The sequence below is a fragment of the Scyliorhinus torazame genome, chromosome 8 (assembly GCF_047496885.1).
Source record: "Scyliorhinus torazame isolate Kashiwa2021f chromosome 8, sScyTor2.1, whole genome shotgun sequence".
NCBI lineage: Eukaryota > Metazoa > Chordata > Chondrichthyes > Carcharhiniformes > Scyliorhinidae > Scyliorhinus > Scyliorhinus torazame.
The window spans coordinates 117,566,728-117,588,768 of NC_092714.1; the positions used below are offsets into that span (position 1 = coordinate 117,566,728).

A 22,041-nucleotide genomic window follows, 5' to 3' on the forward strand; every position below is an offset into this window, starting at 1 on the left:
GGTGAATGAAGGAAAGAACAGCCCCCCACCCAAGTCACAGGAGTGTTACAACTGTGGACAGTTGGGACACTTCGCAAGAGAGTGCAATGCTCCTAAAAAGCCACAGAGAGCCCAGCAGACGGGCACTCTGAGAAAGAAGAAGACAGAGCACATTCATAGTGTTAGCGCCCGTTCGGATCAGACGGATCTGGACGGAATGGACTGACGATGTTCGGGCTCCCCCAGTTGGGTCTGCGACACCCTTTGGGATAGGTCCGGACGACCGGCAGTTGCAGCGAAAATTCGGGGACAGCCCATCAAATTTCTATGGGACACAGGAGGGTCCTGCACCACAATAAATTCCTCCACCATGTTTCAAAAAGACACGTGGCCCACTACAGCCACCATCACCCTCAGCGGCTTTACAGGCCACTCACAGCGGGGACACATCACAGCCCCTGTGCCCATTCAAATCGGTACCATCACCACCAAGCACCCCGTGGTTTTAGTTGACCTGCCCCACACAGCAGAACACATTCTGGGAATCGACTTCATGAATTCCCACAATCTTTCATTTGATCCAGTTAACCAGTGTGTCTGGAAAATGGCAAAGTCTGCAAGAGCCCCCGCAACGCTCAACGTAGGAGAATACGCGAACAAATTTAGCGCAGTAGGCGAATGTTGGTTCAACCCGACCACGCTTAGTACGGACAAGCAGGTTAGGGCAGTTCTGCAAAAGAACAGGGCAGCATTCACGACCCACAAACACGGCTGTGGCCGGATGACTGGCTCCGTACAGATCACAGGACCTGACCTTGGACCCCAAAAACAATATGGATTTCCCCAAGAGGCAGAGGGCGAAATCGCAAACATAATCGAAAGCTTATTAGAGCAGGGCGTACTTAGATCAGTAGCCTCCACTAATAATGCCCTGATTTGGCCAGTGAGAAAGCCCGATGGATCATGGCGACTGACCATCGATTACCGGGAACTCAACAAAGTCACCCCCGCAGCAGCCCCCACCGTAGCATCAAGTCCCGAGACCATGCTCAAGCAGGGACTCAATTCCCGATTCTTTACGGTTTTGGATGTCAGTAATGGATTCTGGTCCATTTCATTGGCAAAGGGGTGCCAGTACAAATTTGCCTTCACTTTTAAAAATCAGCAATACACGTGGACATGCCTGCCACAAGGATTCCACAGCTCCCCCTCCATTTTCCACCGACAGCTGGCAAATGGTTTAGCCAAATTCTCTCGCCCCGAATGTCTGGTCCAGTACGTAGACGACCTACTACTGCAGACATACACCAAGGAAGAGCACATCGAGCTTCTGTCCGAACGCCTGGAACTCTTACACTCAATTGGTTGTAAAGTTAACCCCAAAAAGGCCCAGATTTTGGAAGATAAGGTGATATATTTGGGAACAATTATCACGCATGGTAAACGTGAGATCGAGCATAAAAGTATTGACTTGATTGCTAAATTGCCCCTTCCCCAGAACGTTTCAGCCCTCCGGTCGTTTTTAGGACTTGTTGGCTACTACCGAAACCACATTGACGGTTTCGCCAGCAAGGCAGCACCCCTCTCAGACCTCCTAAAGAAAGGAGCCCCCTGGGAATGGCCTCCGCAGCATACGGATGTTGTGGATGCGTTGAAGCAAGCACTCATAGCAGCCCCTGCACTACAAGTTCCAGACCCGCTTTCCCCTTACGCTATAGAGGTAGCAACCACAGACCGCACCCTTTCGGCCGTGCTCCTCCAGGAACGGCAAAAACAGTTAAGGCCCATAGCTTACGCCTCCAGAATTTTAGATGCTGTGGAGCAGGGATTTTCAGCCTGTGAGAGGCACCTGCTCGCAGTATTTTGGGCAGTTCAGTATTTTTCGTACATTACCGGACAGAACCCCATCACAATCCTCACAGAACACACCCCCACCCAACCTTTACTGGACGGACGACTCAAGGACGGTACAGTCAGTCAAATCAGAGCAGCCAGGTGGACCCTTCTTTTGCAGGGATGGGACATCCCTGTTAAACGGACAAAGACCCACACTTTTTTAGCCGACAACCTACTGTACCCCGGAACCCCCCATGAATGTGAAATTATCTCTCCACACTACAACACAGGCCCCTTTATTGCTAAAACACCCCCCAGAAAGATAGGTAGTTCAACCCAGAGCCCCCAGCACACAGACACGTGTGAGCCCATAAGGATATACGTGGATGGATCTTCCACAGTATTGGATGGTAAACCACACAGTCTGCGAGACGGCTCGCACTGGTTCATTATTTGTACGTGTGTCTTGTCCTAAAATTCGGTTTTTGAAAACAAAATGAGGGAGTCACACATAGTGACCAATTATAAAGGAAGTAATTGGCACTAAAGGACAGACTATCGTACGAGATGTTAAACCAAGATAGTTACAGACACTATGCTTGATTCCACAGAACTCCAGAAGCTCCAGGACCGGAGAAGAGAAGAGAAGAGAAGTGAAAGAAGAAGAACCATGAGGACATCCTCCAGATTGTGCAGCATGATAATGGACATTTGGTTGCACGTGAACGCGAACCCCGTGACCTCAAGCCCCCCCGCCGTTAATGATTCACTTCCCCACAGTACTGAGAGCCCAGTCACAAGCGACACCACACCATCTTGGTGGGACAGGTTTATAACCTGGTATTCCCTGTCCTACGTGATAGAATCCTTATTGGTATTGGCGATACTCTGCTGCATCGTGCAGACTATGCGTCTGAGAAAATGGAGAAGGAGAGCCTACCGCGCTCGCACCCCGGTATATAGGATCAGATACCCTATTTTCGGATACGACCAGATCCCCGACCCTCGCGATCTATAATAAAGAGCATTTGTTTGCGTTTTTGTTGTAAATAAAGAAATGCTCATGAGCAATTGTACGATCCTGAGCTTGACTGCAAAGCCAGGAGAAATGTGTATAAACTGCTATGATTTTATTTGTATGGTTGAGGAAGTTAGAATGATGAAATGTTTAAGTGAGTGTAGTGTATTAGGGATAGTTAGAGGTTCCCATTTTCTTGTTTTGTAATGCACTTCCCTGTTTGACATAGCGCCCCTTAGAATTGTCAGTTAAAATTTTTTGCATAGTTATGGTCAGTGTTGAGGCCATGAAAGACGTGCTCACCGGGTCAGGAAAGGAAAGCAACGTAGTTATGTGATCCTTCACGCTTTGCGTTAGGATCACAAGGAGGGTGTGTAGCCACCTAAATTTGCCAACTCCCGATTTAAAATGGCGAACGGCAAAGGCTGATGGGAAAGTCAGCCAACATAGACAGAAACCAGCAGGCGCAGGTTTGCCGTGTATTTAACTCTGCAAAAGGCCAGACAACATCGATACCAGCGACCATCAGCATAACAATGTAGCAGCCATCTACATACTGATGAGCAATCTCCGGGAACAATAAGTAACATTTGGGACACACAAAGCAAAGCCAGACTCCCCGGCGCCAGCAGGATCCAACACAAAGGAGGTGAACGAACACCTCAAGACCGCCCATCGATCAGAGAACCGCTCCAGTATTGGAGAAATTGAACCAAGCGATTGGGACAAAGTCCAATCACTTAGGACCAGGTACAGGGTCCGCCCCGAAAGGTGGGAAGCTCCTGGGGACTATAAGAGTTAAGCCCCAAGTTCAACTCGCTCTCTTCACCTCTTCGTCCTGCCCGGGTCACCCAGCAACACGAACCAACATTGACTGTGACCGGTGCAGTGACCACCGAACAAAGTAAGTCTTAATTCAATGCTCGCTACGAGATAGGCGCTCCTAGCTACCAATCCGTACCAACTTCGAATCCTGCAGACTCAGAACCCGAACGAAAGGCCATTTGTTCCCCATACCTGGTGGGCCTGTTCGAAGTTAAGAATAGGCCTGTTAGTTGTAGAAGTAGCTTAGACATAGAATCTGTGCATGAGTAGCGATTACTGTGTATAATAGATGTGCTTTGATTTGAATCTTACTAATCGGTGTATTGGGTTATTGATCATTACTCGGACTTGAACCTCATGGCGGTATCATAAAGATACCTGGCGACTCGAGAGTAAAGGTAATAAAACAAGAGCAATTGCACCAACGGAAAGTTAGCAACAATGGGAATGGGGCGTATCCTGGGAGGAATTGGGGCATGGGTTAGAGCGGAGCCTGGCGGATGTACCAGTAATTGTGCACTTCCTCATGATGACACTGGCTACTTCTAGACTTTTTTTTCACGTCTGCAGGACTAACAGTTCTGAGTCAATAATATTCCTCTGTTTCTATAACAGGATCTGGATACTATAGTTTTAAAATGGTCATAAGAACATAAGAACTAGGAGCAGGAGTAGGCCATCTGGCCCCTCGAGCCTGCTCCACCATTCAATGAGATCATGGCTGATCTTTTGTGGACTCAGCTCCACTTTCCAGCCCGAACACCATAACCCTTAATCCCTTTATTCTTCAAAAAACTATCTACCTTTATCTTAAAAACATTTATAAAGATAGATAGTTTTTTGATAATGTTCCTTCAAATTTTCAGATTTGATTTTTGCTGCTCGTTTCCTTTTTAATTGAGTGGTAAGAAGGAAATACTCCTAAAATATCCCAAGTGTACTAAAAGTTTCAAAAACCTAAAAAGAAAATTTGGTATAGCTCTTGGGCTCAAGGGATCAAAGGATATGGGGGGGGGGGGGGGGGGGGCGGTAGGATTAGCAAATTGAACGTGATGATCAGCCATGATTATAATGAATGGCGGAGCAGGCTCGAAGGGCCGAATGGCCACCCCCAGGTTTCTATTTTCTATGTTTCTATGACCAGCCATGTCAACAGTTCACTACTGCTTCACAGGCTGAATTAAGGTCACTAACCTTAGGGTTACTTGAGATGTCTGGCTTCTCGCTAACTGACCTTTCCAGGTCTACACCTTGCAGCTCTTTCTCTAACTGGGGCCCCCTCTCTGTTCCTTTAACATCAGTGAGCAGTACCTTGTTCAGATTACGGTTCTTTACACTTCAAATTTCCTGAGACTTCACTTCTCATTCCCTGGTTTCTGGCTGTTCTTTGATTTCTGCTTCTTACTTTATTGTCCTGCCTGTACTAGCAGTTCCTATGAAAAGTGTTTTGGTTCTGGGTGACCTGGTTCCACACTGAACTCTTTTAAAAAATTAATTCATGAGTTGTTGCTTCCTCGACAGCATTTATTGATCAACCCTGGTGGCCCTTAGAAAGTGGTGGTGGGCTGCCTTCTTGAACTGCTGCGGTCCTTGTGGTGTAGGTACACCCACTGTGCTATTAGGAAGGGAATTCCAGGATTTTTCCCCAGCGGGAGTGAAGGAATGGTGATATATTTCGAGGATGGTGAGTGACTTGGAGGGGAACCTCCAGGTGGTGGTTTTCTCAGGTAGCTGCTGCTCTTGTTCTTCTAGATGGTAGCAGTTGTGGGTTTGGATGGTGCTACATTAGGAGACTTGCTTAGTTCCTGCAATGTATCTTGTAGATGGTAGACACAGTTGCTACTGTTCGTCAGTCATTAAGGGAGTGAATGTTTGTGGAACGGGTTTCATCAAGTGCGTTGCTTTTTCCTGGATAGTATCAGGCTTATTGAATGCTGCAATCATCCAACAAAGTGGAGAGTATTCCATTATATTCTTGGCTTGTGCCTTGTAGATGGTGGACAGGCTTTGGAGAATCAGCAGGTGAGTTAGTTGCCACTCCATAGATGAGGTGGAGTTCTAGGATTCCTAGCCTTTGACCTGCACGGGTATCCACAGTATTATATGGCTAGTCCAATTCAGTTTTGGTCAATAGTAACTCCCTGGATATTGATAGTGGGGGAATCAGCGATGGTAATGCCATTGAATGTCAAGGGATGATGATTAGATCCTCTCTTGTTGGAGATGGTCATTGCCTGGCACTTGTGTGGCGTGAATGTTACTTGCCCCTTGTCAATCCAAGCCTGGATGTTGTCCTGGTCTTGTTGCATTTGGACATGAATTGCTTCAGTATCTGAGGAGTCGCGAATGGTGCTGACCATTGTGCAGTCATCAGGCGAACATCACACTTCTGGGGCGAAATTCTCCTACCCACCCCGCCACATTTCTGCCCCGACCGGCCGGCGGGAGTCTCCGTAACACCGGCCGGTCAATGGGGTTTCCCATTGTGGGGCAGCCCCACGCCGTCGGGAAACCCCCGGGCGCCGGCAAAACGGAGACTCCCGCCGGCGGAGAATGACGCCCCTGACCTTATGATGGATGGAAGGTAACTGATGAAGCATCTGAAGATGGTTGGGCCTAGGATACTAATCTAAGGAACTCCTGCTGCGATGTCCCAGATCTAAGATGATTGACATCCGACTACCACAACCATCTTCCTTTGTGCCAAGTATGACTCCAACCAGCGGAGGGTTTTCCCCCGATTCCCATCGATTCCAGTTTTGCGAGGGCTCCTTGATACCATACTCAGTCAAATGCTGCCTTGATGTCAAGGGCAGTCACTCTCACCTCATCTATGGAGTTCAGCTCTTTTGTCCATGTTTGATGCAAAGCTGTAATGAGGTCAGGAGCTGAACGACCCTGAGTGTCAGTGAGCAAGTTATTACTAAGAAAGTGCCATTTGATTACACTGTTGATTTCCCCTTCCATTAATTTACTGTTGATCAAGAGTAGACTGATGGGCTGGATTTCTCCTGCCTTTTGTGTACAGAATATACCTGGCCAGTTTTCCACATTGTTAAAGCTGTACTGGAACAGCTTGGCTAGGGAGCAGTGCATTCTGGAGCACTATTCAGCACTATTGCTGGAGTACTGTCAGTTGACCAGTACCTTCAGCCATATCTTGATATCACATGGAGTGTATTGGGTGAAGCTGGCAACCTCCAGAGGAGGCCAAGATGTATCATCCACTGGGTACTTCGGGCTGAAGATTGTTGTGAATGCTTCAGTCTTATTCTTCCCACTGATGCGCTGCGCTCCTCTAGGTGTGCGGGCGTCTGAGGAAATGTATTCAGAACTACCTGGAAGTCAACGACATGAGTGAAGTTTTGGCAGCAGTGGTCTGGGAGGCATTGAAGGCGGTGGTTCAAGGGGACATGATCTCGATATGGGCCCACAGGGAGAAGGTAGACAGAGCAGAGACGGACCGATTGATAAAGGAGATATTGCAGGTCGACAGGAGGTATGTGGAGACCCCAGAGGCATGGCTTTTAAGGGAACGACGGAGGCTACAGGCGGACTTTGGCTTGTTAACTACAGGGAGGGTGGTAGAGCAGCTGAGGAAGGTGAGGGGGGGCGATCTATGAGCATAGGGAGAAGGCCAGCAGAATGCTTGCACAGCAGCTTAGAAAGAGGGAGGCAGCCAGGGAGATAGGGAAAGTAAAGGATGGGGACGGGAGCCTGGTTGGAGACTCAGCAGGGGTGAATAAGGCGTTCAAGGCGTTTTACAGTAGGCTGTATGGGTCAAAACCCCCAGCAGGGCCGGAGGAGATGAGGCACTTCTTAGGGGGGGCTGAATTTCCCGAAGGTGGACCCTGATCGGATTGGAAGAGATAGCGGAGGGTCTGAAAGCCATGCAGTCGGGTAAAGCCCCGGGGCCGGACGGGTACTCAGTGGAGTTCTATAAAGCGTTCTCTGGGATATTGGGGCTGCTGTTGATGAGGACATTCAATGAGGCAAGGGAGCGTGGGGTGCTTCCCCCGACGATGTCATAGGCCACGATCTCATTGATCCTGAAGAGGGACAAGAACCCGGAGCTATGTGGCTCCTATAGGCCGAGCCAACATTAAGGGCATTTAAATGGTCATTGGATAAACATATGGATGATAAGGGAATAGTGTAGATGGGCTTTAGATTGGTTTCACTGATCGGAGCAACATCGAGGGCCGAAGGGCCTGTACTGCGCTGTTATGGTCTATGTTCAAACAAGCAGTTTCTTCCCGGAGGTGGAGGATAGATGTGAATGCTGCCATGAGGCCCGACAAACCACGCCCACATGTTGTGGTCTTTCCCCAAACTAGTCGGTTGTGGACAGCTTTCTTCGAGGCAATGTCTAAGGTGGTGGGAATGAGGGTGGAGCAATGTCCGAGAGTGGCGGTGTTCGGGTATCAGAGCAGCCAGATCTCTTTACAGGGAGAGGGCCGACGACATAGCTTTGCCTCCCTAATCGCCCACCGGAGAATCCTGCTCGGCTGACAACCAGCAGCACCACCGAAAGCTGCATATTGGCTGTGGGACCTGTCGGAATTCCTCCAGATGGAGAAAATTAAATTCGCCATCCGGGGGTCAGAAGAGGGCTTCCACAAAACGTGGGAGTCATTGACCCAGTTATTCCAAGACATATTTGTATCTAATAGTCAATAAATCAGAGGAAGGGAGAAGGAAGCCATGCAACAACAACAAACACAAACAAAAATAGAGGGGGGAAGGGGAGAGGGGGATAAATAGGCATGGCGCCCAACCATGCCCAACACATAACAAGATACACGGCATCACGCCACTCCAACAGGAACAGGTTAAAAGACTCGGCGAGGGGAGAGGGCATACCAGACAACTAGAAGGGGAAGGAGAAGCAGGGGATCCAACCAGAACTTTGCGCCTACTGAAAAACAAGAAATTGTAACTGATGTAAATAACAAAACACAACCGATGTATATAATTAAAGAGAATAGAATCGATGTATATATTTTTCTGTGTATGTTCATGCTCATCTTTGCTCTGTATAAATATGAAAACATTAATAAAAACATTTTAAAAATAATAATTCTGAAATTCAAAACTTAATCTCAGTAAAGGTGGATGTGAAACTTCCATCAATGTTAGGAAAACCTATCTGTATCACTAATGTTGTTTAGGGGAAGGAATTTCGCTGTCTTTACCCAGTCTGTCCTATATGTGACTTTAGATGGACAATTGCCCTCTGAATTAGCCCTTCAATGACAATTAGGGATGGACAATAAATGTTGGCCTTGTCAGTGACTCCCACATCCATTAAAGAATTTTAAAAATGCATAATATATTCTGAATCAGTGCCCTGCAGGAAATCTATACATTAAGGTTATAAGAGAGTTGGTGTGGGTAAGCTTCAAGCAATAATCAATCTCATGTGGGAGATTCCCTATTATTGAAAACATTTTTCTATTCTGTTAAATTTGCCTTTGACAATGTTTTCTAATTCTAGGGGCGGGGGGGAGGGGTTAAAGCGCTAACATGCAGAAGGCCAAAATCTTTTATTTTATACATTACCCTGGTTGGTTCGAATTGCCGGTCGTTTCCTTGGTTTGTTTGCCAAAAGTACTTTGCAATCACTTGGTTCGAGCTGCACGGCCTGTCATTTCCAAGTACACACTAATTTCTGCTAAGACATCTGAATAAAGCAGAATTATTGGTATTCTTCAGCCGGGCTACCACCAAAGACGTCTGTTCACTCGGGTGCAGGCATCAGACACCATGGACTCTCACTCACTCATGAACATCCCTACCTGCCAAAACACGCATCTCCAGTCAACCAATTTGCAGGACAATTAATCAGCAAAGCTGCTGCCCCAGCTGGAGAACATTTGAGGGCAAAGGTTACTGCGAGCTGACATGTAGTAAATGCTGAAGACAAGACCACCAACAAGATAATCATGGTGCCTTTTCCCAAGTGTTGAAAGGAAAAAAATACTTCAGAATAAAACTTAAAAGGATGATTTTGCCTATATTCATACACTGCATGAGCTCAGTGCTCAATATCCCAGGGAGCGTTTTATGTATCAATCGTGTTTATATTCATAACGCTAAACGATTATCTCGTTCTCATTTACATTTCCCTCCAGATCATTTCTTCTACCTTAGAATATCTTAGATTGCAACTTTATTCCTCCACTCCTGCAATATGTTACAGTAAGATGTTTAATAAAGTAATTATGCAACCATTCAACCTACTGATGAATGAGCACTTTTTTGTAGTTTACTTGAAGAACCATTTTTTTCAGATTTTGGGCGGCTTTTTTTTAATATGATCTTAAGAGTTTCCCCCACCATCTGCGCATGTCAAAGCCATGTTTTGTACATTTTTAAATATAATTTACTTGTAGCTTGATTGAAATACCGAACAGTGTGTGGTGGTATGTATTAGGGGTAGTACGGTACCTGTGATGCCGAGAGGCTATTGGTAGATAGACTCTGGGTCCTGATTGGATCTGTCGCCTGCTGGCTCCACCCAGTAAGGCGGAGTATAAGAGCCCGGGTTCTCCCAGCAGCCGCATTCTGTAACTGAGCTGCTGGGGAACAAGTCTTGCTTAATAAAGCCTCAATTGACTTCATCACTTCTCGACTCGTGAGTAATTGGTTGCGCCACACAGTGCTAAGGTGCATTTTCACAAAGAAAACAAACGTTACAAAGTAATTAAAAGTTGAAATAGAAAAACTGGCAAATATCAAGACAACTAAATGTACAGCTCCAAACATTTTTATTGACGATTTTCTGAGGTATGTTATTTGCAAAAAGAAAAAAATTGAATCACTGGTAGTTTGATGGTGTGAGTCCTCAACATGGCATCTCCAGAAGGATTACAAGTGACAGCCTGTGTATAATGTGTGTAATTTCAGATGCATTGCATACTTGGGATGGGCAATTGCAGTGAGTGTGAAAGAGATCTCCCGCGACTTTCCCACTCCATCTCGGAGATATCTTCAGAATGGATAGGTTTTTTTCTCCATGTTTGGGGACCAGTTGTGATGTGTGTTCTGAGTTGTATCGATTATCTACTCTCCTGTGTTACGACGTTTGAGTGTCCATAGATTTCCAGGAAAAGCTTCCAAACTATTTGATATTTCCCCATGCTGAGATGGACACCATACGTTGAGCACTCATTATTCCATAGGTACTCTGTCTTCTGCATTTTACATGGCTCGTTCAACCCATACAAATAATCGGTGCAGTCGATGCTTTCCCAGGCCACCATTGACCCATTTCAGAATTCAAGCATATCTAACGCAATGTGAATTTTCTGGATACTGGGCAATGCAATTGCCGTGATTTGCTCAATTAAATTATTTTATAATGCAAAATGGATCAGAAAAATATGATTTAAATTATATGAATATAAATGAAACAAAAGTTGAGAAAAGGCTATCAAGCCTGTCAGCGTTTATCCTGACCACTTTGCAATCCTGTCCACCAGTCCCCCAAGTGTTGTTACTTCTAACCCCAGAGTTGAGGGGGTTGGATTACGAGGAGAGGTTGAGTAGACTGGGACTGTACTCATTGGAATTTGGAAGGATGCGGGGGGGGGGAATCTTAGAGAAACATATAAAATTATGATGGGAATAGCTAGGATAGATGCGGGCAGGTTGTCTCCACTGGCAGGTGAAAGCAGAACTAGGGGGCATAGCCGCAAAATAAGGGGAAGTAGATTTAGGACTGAGTTTAGGAGGAACTTCTTCACCCAAAGGCTTGTGAATCTATGGAATTCCCTGCCCAGTGGAGCAGTTGAGGCTCCTTCATTAAATGTTTTCAAGATAAAGATAGTTTTTTTTGAAGAATAAAGGAATAAAGGGCTATGGTGTTCAGGCGGGAAAGTGGAGCTGAGTCCACAAAAGATCAGCCATGATCTCATTGAATGGCAGAGCAGGCTAGAAGGGCCAAATGGCCTATTCCTGCTCCTAGTTCTTATGTTCTTATGTTCTAAATCTCGACGGAGACCAAAAAAGAGGACAAAACTTTGTAGCCAGTTTCAGGCAAAACCATGGATTATTTATTGTGCTAGAAAGTCTACCAGCACATCAATATTTATATTGCAGCAAGGTAGCATTGTGGATAGCACAATTGCTTCACAGCTCCAGGGTCCTAGGCTCGATTCCGGCTTGGGTCGCTGTCTGTGCGGAGTCTGCATGTTCTCCCCGTGTATGCGTGGGTTTCCTCCGGGTGCTCCGGTTTCTTCCCACAGTCCAAAGATGTGCAGGTTAGGTAGATTGGCCGTGATAAATTGCCCTTAGTGTCCAAAATTGCCCTTAGTGTTGGGTGGGGTTACAGGGTTATGGGGATAGGGTGGAGGTGTTGACCTTGGGTAGGGTGCTCTTTCCAAGAGCTGGTGCAGACTCGATGGGCCGAATGGCCTCCTCCTGCACTGTAAATTCTATGATTATATTGGCATAGATCACAGCAATAAACATCGAAAAAGATAACAGCTATTTTGGCATGCTTTTATTATGTCGTTTTTGAAAATTGTTTAGTATTATTGACACACCATTGTACTTTTACTGCCCAGTGAGGTGCCAAAGCCTTTTATCTGCTCTCTAATAGTGCATTCAGTCAACGGGTTATTCATGATCCTGCCCCTCGCCTGAGGTGTGGCAATCCTCAGGTTAAATCACCACCAGTCAACTCTCTCCCCTCAAAACAAGAAAGCAGCCTATGGTCACCTGAGACTATGGTGTCTTTACCGTACCTTTATTCAGTGTACCAAATTTTGTAACTGATTCTTCGCAATATTTACACAATGCTCTGGGTTGCACTTTTAACGGAAGTACATAGAAAACATGTCGTCATTCATGTTTCATTTCGAACAAAAATGCTGCTTTACACTAACGGAGGGAGGACTAATTTAAATGTAGCACTAATTTGACTCCAGTAGTTAGTGAGTAATGAAGCATTACACTGTCCTGTCCATATAAAGCAATGATATAGATGCAACTTTGAGTAAACAATTTTTAACAGCCATCCGCAAAGCTGAGAATAAAGTCTTGGACGTTCTGGCTAAAAACTGCAAAGTAAAAAATGAAGGTGGCATGGTTTATCAAGATATAGCAATGAAATTTATGGATAGGGACAAAATGCACCCTTCAAATACAATCCACTCACAGAGATTATCCACAATAAGTGTACGCACTTAATTGAAGTCGCCTAACCAATAAGATAGATAGATTCATTTTTAAAGCTGCTGGAGTTGATGATACATTTACTCTCCTAAATAATAAATGTACTTTGAGGGTAACTAATCATCTCATATTATCCATTTGGCTGCTGAAAGAGATCAATGAATGAGCAAATAGACATTTTCCTCTTTATAGGACCATTTCAATTGGGATATTCAGTTATAGAATTAGTATAATAACGGGCTTGGGGCAGAAAATAATTAATCAATACAAAATATTTTGAGCATATTTTGAAAAAAAAATACAGTGCTGGAGAATGGATATAAAATGTTATTTAGATGTTTGACTTTACACAGCATTCAAAGTAAGATATTTTTGTTTTGCAATAAGCAAAAGATTAATGGGCTAAAATAAGTTTTATAAATTGAAGAAATCAATGCAATTCAATTTCCGCGAGTTTAGAGAAAACAACCCTGAGGATTTGAATTACAGCTCAGTGAGGATTTGGGTTAGGTTTTCTTGTTAGCAATTCTCCTCATGTTTCAGATTAATGCATCCTATCCTCGAGAGAGGTTGGGCAGCAAATTTGCTCTGGTTCTTTTTAAAAGCCGATCTCATTCAGTCCACCGCGAAAGGAGGTGTTGAAGGGAGCGGGAAAGTGAGTGGCGTTTGTTTTTGTTCACCAGGAGGGGAAGCGGGTTCGGGGATTTTTAACCCCCCCGCCCCCACCCCCCCCCTGAACTTTCAGGTATGAATTGCTTACGGGCGGAATGACTGATCAGCCATCACGATCAGCAAAAGAAGTCTTCGTCTTCGGAGGGTTGGTCCCCCCAGGCTGCTCTTGATCCACTGAGCTGTGCAGCAGCACCTCGAGTGCAGGAATGGGGGCAGCTCCTGGTTCACGCTGAGGATGAGCGGACACACGGTGGAGATACAATGGAGTGAGCGGGGTGGGCAATCCCCCGGCATTTTTGTGACGGCGACTTGACAGAATCGCCGCTGGATGACAAGCCGGTGGCTGTGTACTCCCGTCTCCACCCAGACTCGCCTCCTGTGCTGGTTTGTGGACCCAAGGGAGAAAAGTGCTGTCAAGCAACCCTGAGGCCCGTGTGGAGAAAAGGCGGGATCACTTTCAGAACTGACACCCAACTTGTCTGAGCACTGCATCAGCGCGGTCCTCACAAAAAAACAAAAACCCACCACTGGCGCTGCAAATGCCAAGGAACTAACTGACATTCCAATTATTTTGAGAAAGAAAAGCAGGCTACGACGCGCCAAGGTAAGATAGTTTACTCCATCCCATTGGGTGGAGAGTGGACAACACCTTTCCACACAATGTAAAAATGGAATGAATTGTGAAGTATTCTCTGGGGTTTATTTGCAAAGCGGTCACCACACTTCCTGAAAGTGTAACCAGTTTTATTTTACTGTTCTTGATGTACTCAAATACCCAAATTTACAATTTCGAAACATGGATTCATGACGGATCTTAATTGCTGCTGAAGTTGAAGTGATTCCTGATGTGTGTGTTTTAGAATCTGTGTCGGTGGAGGATTTGCGGACTTTTAGTCTGCGGGAGGTGTGGGGCTGGTTTGAATGGGACAAGGTCACTTCCCCCAATATTGGAAAGTGGGTGGATTGTGCAGGAGGGCTGTTGCCTGTATTTTTCCCAGTTGTTTCATTACTCATATTTGTTAATGATCTGAACATAAACAATTCCTTCCGATCTCTGCCACTTACTGGAAGCGACTGGGAGAGTTAATCGGGCAACAGCATTGCTCAGGCTCCGCATAGAAGCCTGACTGACCTAATTAAGCACTTAACACATCCCCGCTCTGCTGAGAAATAGAGAGTAAAACTGCAACATTAAACATTTTGTTTTAAATTAAAAGGCAAAATAACCTAATGCGCTCAAAGAGATAAAGCCACATTTGTGGAAGTTTGCAGACTTCAGGGCGGTTTACTGACTGCACCGCTTCAACACAGTCACCAAGTGCTGAAACAACCGAGATCTATCACTGTAAATAGTGCTCGGATATAATGAGTGTATGACCCGGGGAGAGAATGTGTGACCCGGGGAGAGAGGGAGAGAGTGTGTGACCCAGGCAGAGAGGCACAAAGAGAGTGTGTGACCCGGGAGAGAGGGGGAGAGTGTGTGACCCGGGGAGAGAGAGAGAGTGAGAGTGTAAGTGATCCGGGGAGAGAGAGTGTGTGACCGGGGGAGAGAGGGGGAGAATGTGCTACCCGGGGAGAGAGGGAGAGACAGTGTGGGTGACCCGGGGAGAGAGGGAGAAAGAGAGTGTGAGACCCGGGGAGAGAGGGAGAGTGTGAGACCCTGGGAGAGAGCGAGAGAGAGAGTGTGTGTGACCGAGGGAGAGAGGGGGAGAGTGTGTGACCCGTGGAGAGAGGGGGAGAGTGTGTGTCCCCCCCCCCCCCCTTGGACAGAGGGGGAGAGGGTGTGACCCGGGGAGAGAAGGAGAGAGAGAGAGAGAGAGTGACCTGGGAGAGAGGGAGAGAGTGTGATCCTGACCCGGGGGGAGAGGGTGTGTGACCCGTGGAGAGAGGGAGAGTGTGTGACCCAGGGAGAGATGGAGAGAGAGAGTGTAACAATGGGAGAGAGAGCGTGTAACACGGGGAGAGAGGGAGAGAGAGTGTGTGTGACCCAGGGACAGAGAGAGAGAATGTGTGACCTGGGGAGAGATGGAGAGAGTGTGTGACCCGGGGAGAGATGGAGAGAGAGTGTGTAACCCGGGGACCGAGGGAGAGAGTTATGACCCGGGGAGAAAGGGAGAGAGAGTGTGTGACCTGGGGAGAGAAGGAGAGAGGGTGTGTGACCTGGGGATAGGAGAGAGGGTGTGTGACCCGGGGAAAGAAGGAGAGAGATAGTGTGTGACCTGGGGAGAGAAGGAGAGAGATAGTGTGTGACCTGCGGAGAGAAGGAGATCGTGTGTGACCTGGGGAGAGAAGGAGAGAGGCTGTGTGACCCGGGGAGAGAAGGAGAGAGATAGTGTGTGACCTGGGGAGAGAAGGAGATTGTGTGTGACCCGGGGAGAGAAGGAGAGAGAGTGTGTGACCTGGGGAGAGAAGGAGAGAGATAGTGTGTGACCTGGGAGAGGAGATCACGTGTGACCTGAGGAGAGAAGGAGAAAGTGTGTGAACCCGGGAGAAAGTGGGGAAGAGTGTGAGACCGGTGGGGAGAAGGAGAGAGTGTGACCTGGGGAGAGAGGGAGAGTGTGTGATCCGGTGAGAGAGAGTGTGTGACCCGGGGAGAGAGTCCGTGATACAGGGAGAGAGAGAGTGTGACCAGGAACGAGAGGGAGAGAGTTATGACCCGGAGAGAGAGGGAGAGAGCGTGTGTGACCTGGGGAGCGATGGAGAGAGAGAGTGTGAGACCCGGGGAGAGAGGGAGAGAGAGTGTGAGAGCCGGGGAGAGTGTGTGACCCGGGGAGAGAGGGAGAGAGTCTGTGACACGGGGAGAGAGAGAGAGAGAGAGTGTGACCTGGGGAGAGATGGAGAGAGAGAGTGTGTGATCCGGGGATAAAGAGTGTGTGAGCCGGGGAGAGAGGGAGAGAGAATGTGTGACCCGGGGAGAGAGGGAGCGAGTTATGACCCGGTGAGAGAGGGAGAGAGTGTGTGACCCGGGGAGAGATGGAGAGAGAGTGTGTGACCCGGGGAGAGAGAGTGTGTAACCCAGGGAGAGAGAGTGTGTGACCAGGGAGATTCGGAGAGAGAGTTGTAACCCAGGGAGAGAGAGAGTGTGTGACCCGGGGAGAGAGAGAGTGTGTAACCCGGGGAGAGAGGGAGAGAGAGTGTATGACCCGGGGAGAGAGGGGGAGAGTGTGTGACCCGGGGAGAGAGGGAGAGAGTGACTTCGGTTGCGGCTATGCAGAGCTAAGTCGCACGTTCGGCAGCTCCCGCATGGAACGGACATTTGGGCTCTTTTCAGGGCCCCCAGCGGCACTTTTTTGACATTTCCAGGCGTGGGAAGAAGACTGTAACATTCCCCCGACAGTGTATGGCTTGGACCAGGAGCAGGGCGACTAAAAAAGTGGTGGTGAACCCAAAGAAAGTGCGAAGCAAGGTGGCGGCGGGCGGGGACCAGGCAGCATGGATGCAGTGGGCGCAGGAGCAGCAGGAGGTTATCCAGCGCTGCTTCAGGGAGCTCAAAGTGGACCTGCTGGAGCCGATGAAGGCTTCCATCGATAAGCTGCTGGAGACCCAGACGGCCCAGGGAATGGCGATCCACAAAAGATCTCCGATAACGAGGACGAGATCGTGGGCATAACGGTAAGGTGGAGGCGCATGAGGCGCTCCACAAGAAATGGCAGGAACGGTTCAAGGAGATGGAGAATCGGTCGAGGCGGAAGAATCTGCGGATCCTGGGCCTCCCAGAGGGGCTGGAGGAGTCGGACGTGTGGGCCTATGTGGTCACCATGTTAAACTCGCTGATGGGAGTGGGGTCCTTCCAGGGGCCCCTGGAGCTGGAAGAGGCCCATAGAGTGCTGGCGAGGAGGCCCAAGGCTAACGAGCCGCCGCGGGCGGTGCTGATGCGGTTTCATCGGTTCGCAGATCGGGAGTGTGCTCAGGTAGGCAAAAAAAGAGAGGAGCAGCAGGTGGGAGAACGCTGAGGTTCGAATATATCAGGACTGGAGCGCGGAGGTGGCGAAGAAGAGGGCCGGGTACAACCGGGCGAAGGCGGTGCTGCACAGGAAGGGGGTGAAGTTTGGCATGCTGCAGCCGGCGTGTCTGTGGGTCACCTACAAGGACCGGCACGATTATTTTGAGGTCCCGGAGGAGGCATGGGCCTTTGATCAGGCCGAGAAGCTGGACACAAACTGAGGGTCGGGTTGGGTGGTCGGGGATTGCTGATGGTGTGTTATATTTTGAGGGGGGGTTCTTTGCTCTTGTTTCCTTTTGATTCGGTGTGGGTGGTTAGGGTGGGTTGGGCACTTTTGGTTGGGTCTGTCGGGTGGGCTCTTGGAGGGGGGCAAGTAAATGGAGTAGGGGTGGATGGCCGGCAGGGGGGATGGGGCCCCGCAGGGGAGGGTGAGGCCCGAGTCGGGGGTGAGGGGACTGGGCCTGTAAAAGGAGCTGCGTCAGAGGTGGCGGGCCGGGCAGGTGGAAAGCGTGGGCTTTTTCCCGCCCTGAAGGCTGGAGGGGGCGGGGCCGGGGCGGGGAAGAGAGGGTTGTTTCCTGCGCTTGGAATGGAAGAGGGAGGCGGAGAGCCTGCTGATGGGTAATGGAGGAGGAGGGGATGTCCCACAATGGGGAGGAGACGTGGGAGTGGCCGGGGTCAGCATAAGACCATAAGACATAGGAGTGGAAGTAAGGCCATTCGGCCCATTGTGTCCACTCCACCATTCAATCATGGCTGATTTCAACTCCATTTACCCGCTCTCTCTCCATAGCAGGAGTCAGCTGACTTGCGGGAGTGCAAGGGGGGGAGCAAAGCAGCTAGGAGGGGCCCTAGCTGGTGGGGGGGGGGGGGGGTGTTGCTGCTGGTATGGTCAACGGGGAACTGAAATGAAAATGAAAATCGCTTATTGTCACGAGTCGGCTTCAAATGAAGTTACTGTGAAAAGCCCCTAGTCGCCACATTCCAGCGCTTGTTTGGGGAGGCTGGTACGGGAATTGAACCGTGCTGCTGGCCTGCCTTGGTCTGCTTTCAAAGCCAGCGATTTAGCCCTGTGCTAAACAAGCCCCTTGGAACTGGAGCAAGTAGAGGGGGTTGGGACAGGGGTCTGCCGCCATGGGGAACAGGCCGGGCGTGGGGTGCGGGCGGGTGCCTGGCCGAGGACGGGTTATGGCTAGTCGGCGGGGAGGGGGGTGGGTAGCCCCCTGATCCGGCTGATAACCTGGAATGTAAGGGGACTGAATGGGCCAGTCAAGCGGGCCCGGGTGTTCGCGCAACTGAAGGGGCCGAAGGCAGATGTGGTCATGCTCCAGGAGACACACCTGAAGGTGGCAGACCAGGTAAGCTTGAGGAAGGGGTGGGTAGGTCAGGTGTTTCATTCGGGGCTGGATGCCAAAAATCGGGGGGTGGCGATCTTGGTGGGAAAGAGGGTGTCGTTCGCGGCGTCGAGCATTGTGACAGACAATGGCGGCAGGTACGTAATGGTAAGTGGTAAGCTGCAAGGGGAGAGGGTGGTGCTGGTCAACATGTACGCCCCGAACTGGGACGATGCGGGTTTTATGCGGCGCATGTTGGGTCGGATCCCAGACTTGGAAGTGGGGGCCTGATAATGGGGGGGGGGGAGGGGACTTTAACACGATTTTGGATCCGGCACTGGACCGCTCCAGGTCTAGGACAGGTAGGAAGCCAGCAGCGGCTAATGTGCTGAGGGGGTTTATGGACCAGATGGGAGGGGTGGACCCTTGGAAATTTGCAAGCCCGGGGGCTAGGGAATTTTCATTCTTCTCGCACGTTCATAAGGCCTATTCCCGGATCGACTTTTTTATTATGAGCAGGGTGCTGATAGCAAGAGTAGAGGATACCGAGTATTCGACGACAGCCATTTCGGATCACGGCCCGCATTGGGTAGACCTAGAGCTGGGGGAGGAGAGGGACCAGCGCCCGTTGTGACGCTTGGCGGTGGGGCTGTTGGCGGACGAGGAGGTGAGCGAGCGGGTCCGAGGAAGCACAGAGAGATACCTGGAGGCCAACGATAACGTGGAGGTCCGAGTGGGAATGGTCTGGGAGGCGCTGAAGGTGGTGGTTAGGGGATAGCTGATCTCCATTAGGGCCCACAAGGAGAGGAGAGAGCAGAGGGAGAGGGAGAGGCTGGTGGGGGAGATGGTGAGGGTAGACAGGAGGTATGAGGTGGTGCCTGAGGAGGGACTGTTGAGGGAGAGGCATAGCCTCCAGGCTGAATTCGACCTGTTGACCACCAGGAAGGCAGAGGCGCAGTGGAGGAAAGCCCAGGGGGTGATTTATGAATATGGGGAAAAGGCAAGTCGGATGCTGGCGCATCAGCTTCGGAAGTGGGACGCAGCTATGGAGATCGGGGGAGTTAAGGATAGGGGAGGGAGTGTGGTGCGGAGTGGGGTTGGCATCAATGGGGTCTTCAGGGACTTTTATGAGGGACTGTATCGGTCCGAGCCCCCACTGGATGAGGGAGGGATGGGCCGCTTTCTGTACCAATTGAAGTTCCCGAAGGTGGAGGAGGGACTGGTGGCGGGATTAAGGGCCCTGATTGGGCTGGAGGAGCTGGCCAAGAGGATAGGGAGCATACAGGCGGGGAAGGCACCGGGGCTGGACGGTTTCCCGGTCGAATTCTACAAAACATATGTGGACCTGTTGGGCCCGTTGCTAGTTAGGACCTTCAATGAGGCAAGGGAGGGTGGGGCTTTGCCCCTGACGATGTCCCGGGCACTGATCTCCTTGATCCTGAAGCGGGACAAGGATCCCCTGCAGGGTGGGTCTTACAGGCCGATTTTATTGTTAAACATAGATGCGAAGGTGCTACCGAAGGTCCTAGCCACGAGAATTGAGGATTGTGTGCCGCAGGTCATCCACGAAGACCAGACGGGGTTCGTGAAGGGCAGGCAGTTGAACGCGAATGTGCGGAGGCTCCTGAACGTTATTATGATGCCGGCGAGGGAGGCAGTGATAGTGGTGGCGATGGACGCTGAGAAGGCCTTCGATAGGGTAGAGTGGGGGTACTTGTGGGAGGTGCTGAAGAGGTTCGGGTTTGGGGAGGGGTTCGTTAGATGAGTCAGGCTGTTGTACGAGGTCCCGATGGCGAGTGTCGCCACGAACAAGAGGAGGTCTGAGTACTTTCAGTTGCATCGAGGGACGAGGCAGTGGTGTCCCCTGTCCCCCCTGCTCTTCGCACTGGCGATTGAACCCCTGGCTATGGCACTGAGGGAGTCGAGGAGCTGGAGGGGGTTGGTGCATGGTGTGGAGGAGAATAGGGTGTCGCTCTATGCGGATGACTTGCTGCTGTATGTGGCGGACCCGGTGGGGGGAATGCCGGAGGTAATGAGGATCCTCAGGGAGTTCGGGGATTTCTCAGGGTACAAGCTCAACATGGGGAAAAGCGAGTTGTTCGTGGTTCACCCAGGGGACCAGGAGAGGGGGATTGGCGATCTCCCACTAAAAAGGGTGGAGAGGAGCTTCAGGTATTTGGGGGTCCAGGTGACCAGGAGCTGGGGGGCCCCTGCATAGACTTAATATCACGAGGCTAGTGGAGCAAATGGAGGAGGAGTTTAAGAGGTGGGACGCGTTGCCACTGTCCCTGGCGGGTAGGGTGCAGTCAGTTAAGATGATGGTGCTCCCAAGGTTTTTGTTCCTGTTCCAGTGCCTCCCCATTCTTATCCCGAAGGCCTTCTTTTGGCGGGTCAACAGGAGCATAACGGGATTTGTGTGGGCGCGAGGGACTCCGAGGGTGAGAAGGGTGTTCCTGGAGTGGAGTAGAGATGGGGGGGGCTGGCACTGCCCAACCTCTGTGGGTACAACTGGGCCGCCAATGTGGCGATGGTGCGCAAGTGGGTGATCGAGGGGGAGGGGGCTGCATGGAAGAGGCTGGAGACGGTGTCTTGTGAGGGTACGAGACTGGATGCGCTGGCAACGGCGCCGCTGCCGCTCCCTCCAATGAGGTATACCACGAGCCCGGTGGTGGCAGCTACCCTCAAAATTTGGGGGCAGTGGAGGTGGCACAGGGGGGAAGTGGGGGCCTCGGTGTGGACCCCAATACGGGGGAACCACTGGTTTGTCCCAGGGAGAATAGATGGAGGGTTTTCGGGGTGGCACAGGGCAGGGATAAGAAGGTTGGGGGACCTGTTTGTGGATGGGAAGTTCGCGAGCCTGGGTGAGCTGGAGGAGAAGTATGAGCTCCCCCTGGGGAACACCTTTAGGTATCTACAGGTAAGGGCGTTTGCCAGGCGGCAAGTGGTGGAATTGCCGCTGCTGCTGCCACGCACGGTACAGGACAGGGCGCTCTCGGGGGGAGGGGGGGGGGGTTGGAGAGGGGAAGATCTCGGCAACTTACCAGGTGATGCAGGAGGAGGAGGAGACCTCGGTGGTGGAGTTGAAAGGTAAGTGGGAGGAGGAGTTGGGGGAGGAGATCAAGGAGGGGAGGTGGGCAGATGTCCTTGGGAGGGTGAACTCTTCCTCTTCGTGCGCGAGGCTCAGCCTCATACAGTTTAAGGTGCTGCACAGGGCACACATGACTGGGACAAGGATGAGCCAGGAGAGAGGAAGAGAG

General features: G+C 50.0%; 1 protein-coding gene across 5 annotated transcripts in view; it reads left to right on the top strand.

Annotated features, from left to right (window-relative positions):
• frmpd4 (FERM and PDZ domain containing 4) overlaps positions 1-22,041 on the top strand; it is a 924,678-nt gene that overhangs the window by 249,501 nt on the left and 653,136 nt on the right. Inside the window, exon 1 of one of the 5 annotated variants that reach the window (XM_072514084.1) lies at positions 13,482-14,114. The exons of the other annotated variants lie outside the window; for them this stretch is intronic. The gene's annotated coding sequence lies outside the window, so the exon portion shown is untranslated. Of the gene's footprint in view, positions 1-13,481; positions 14,115-22,041 lie in introns of those variants that run through there. 5 annotated transcript variants of the gene reach the window in all.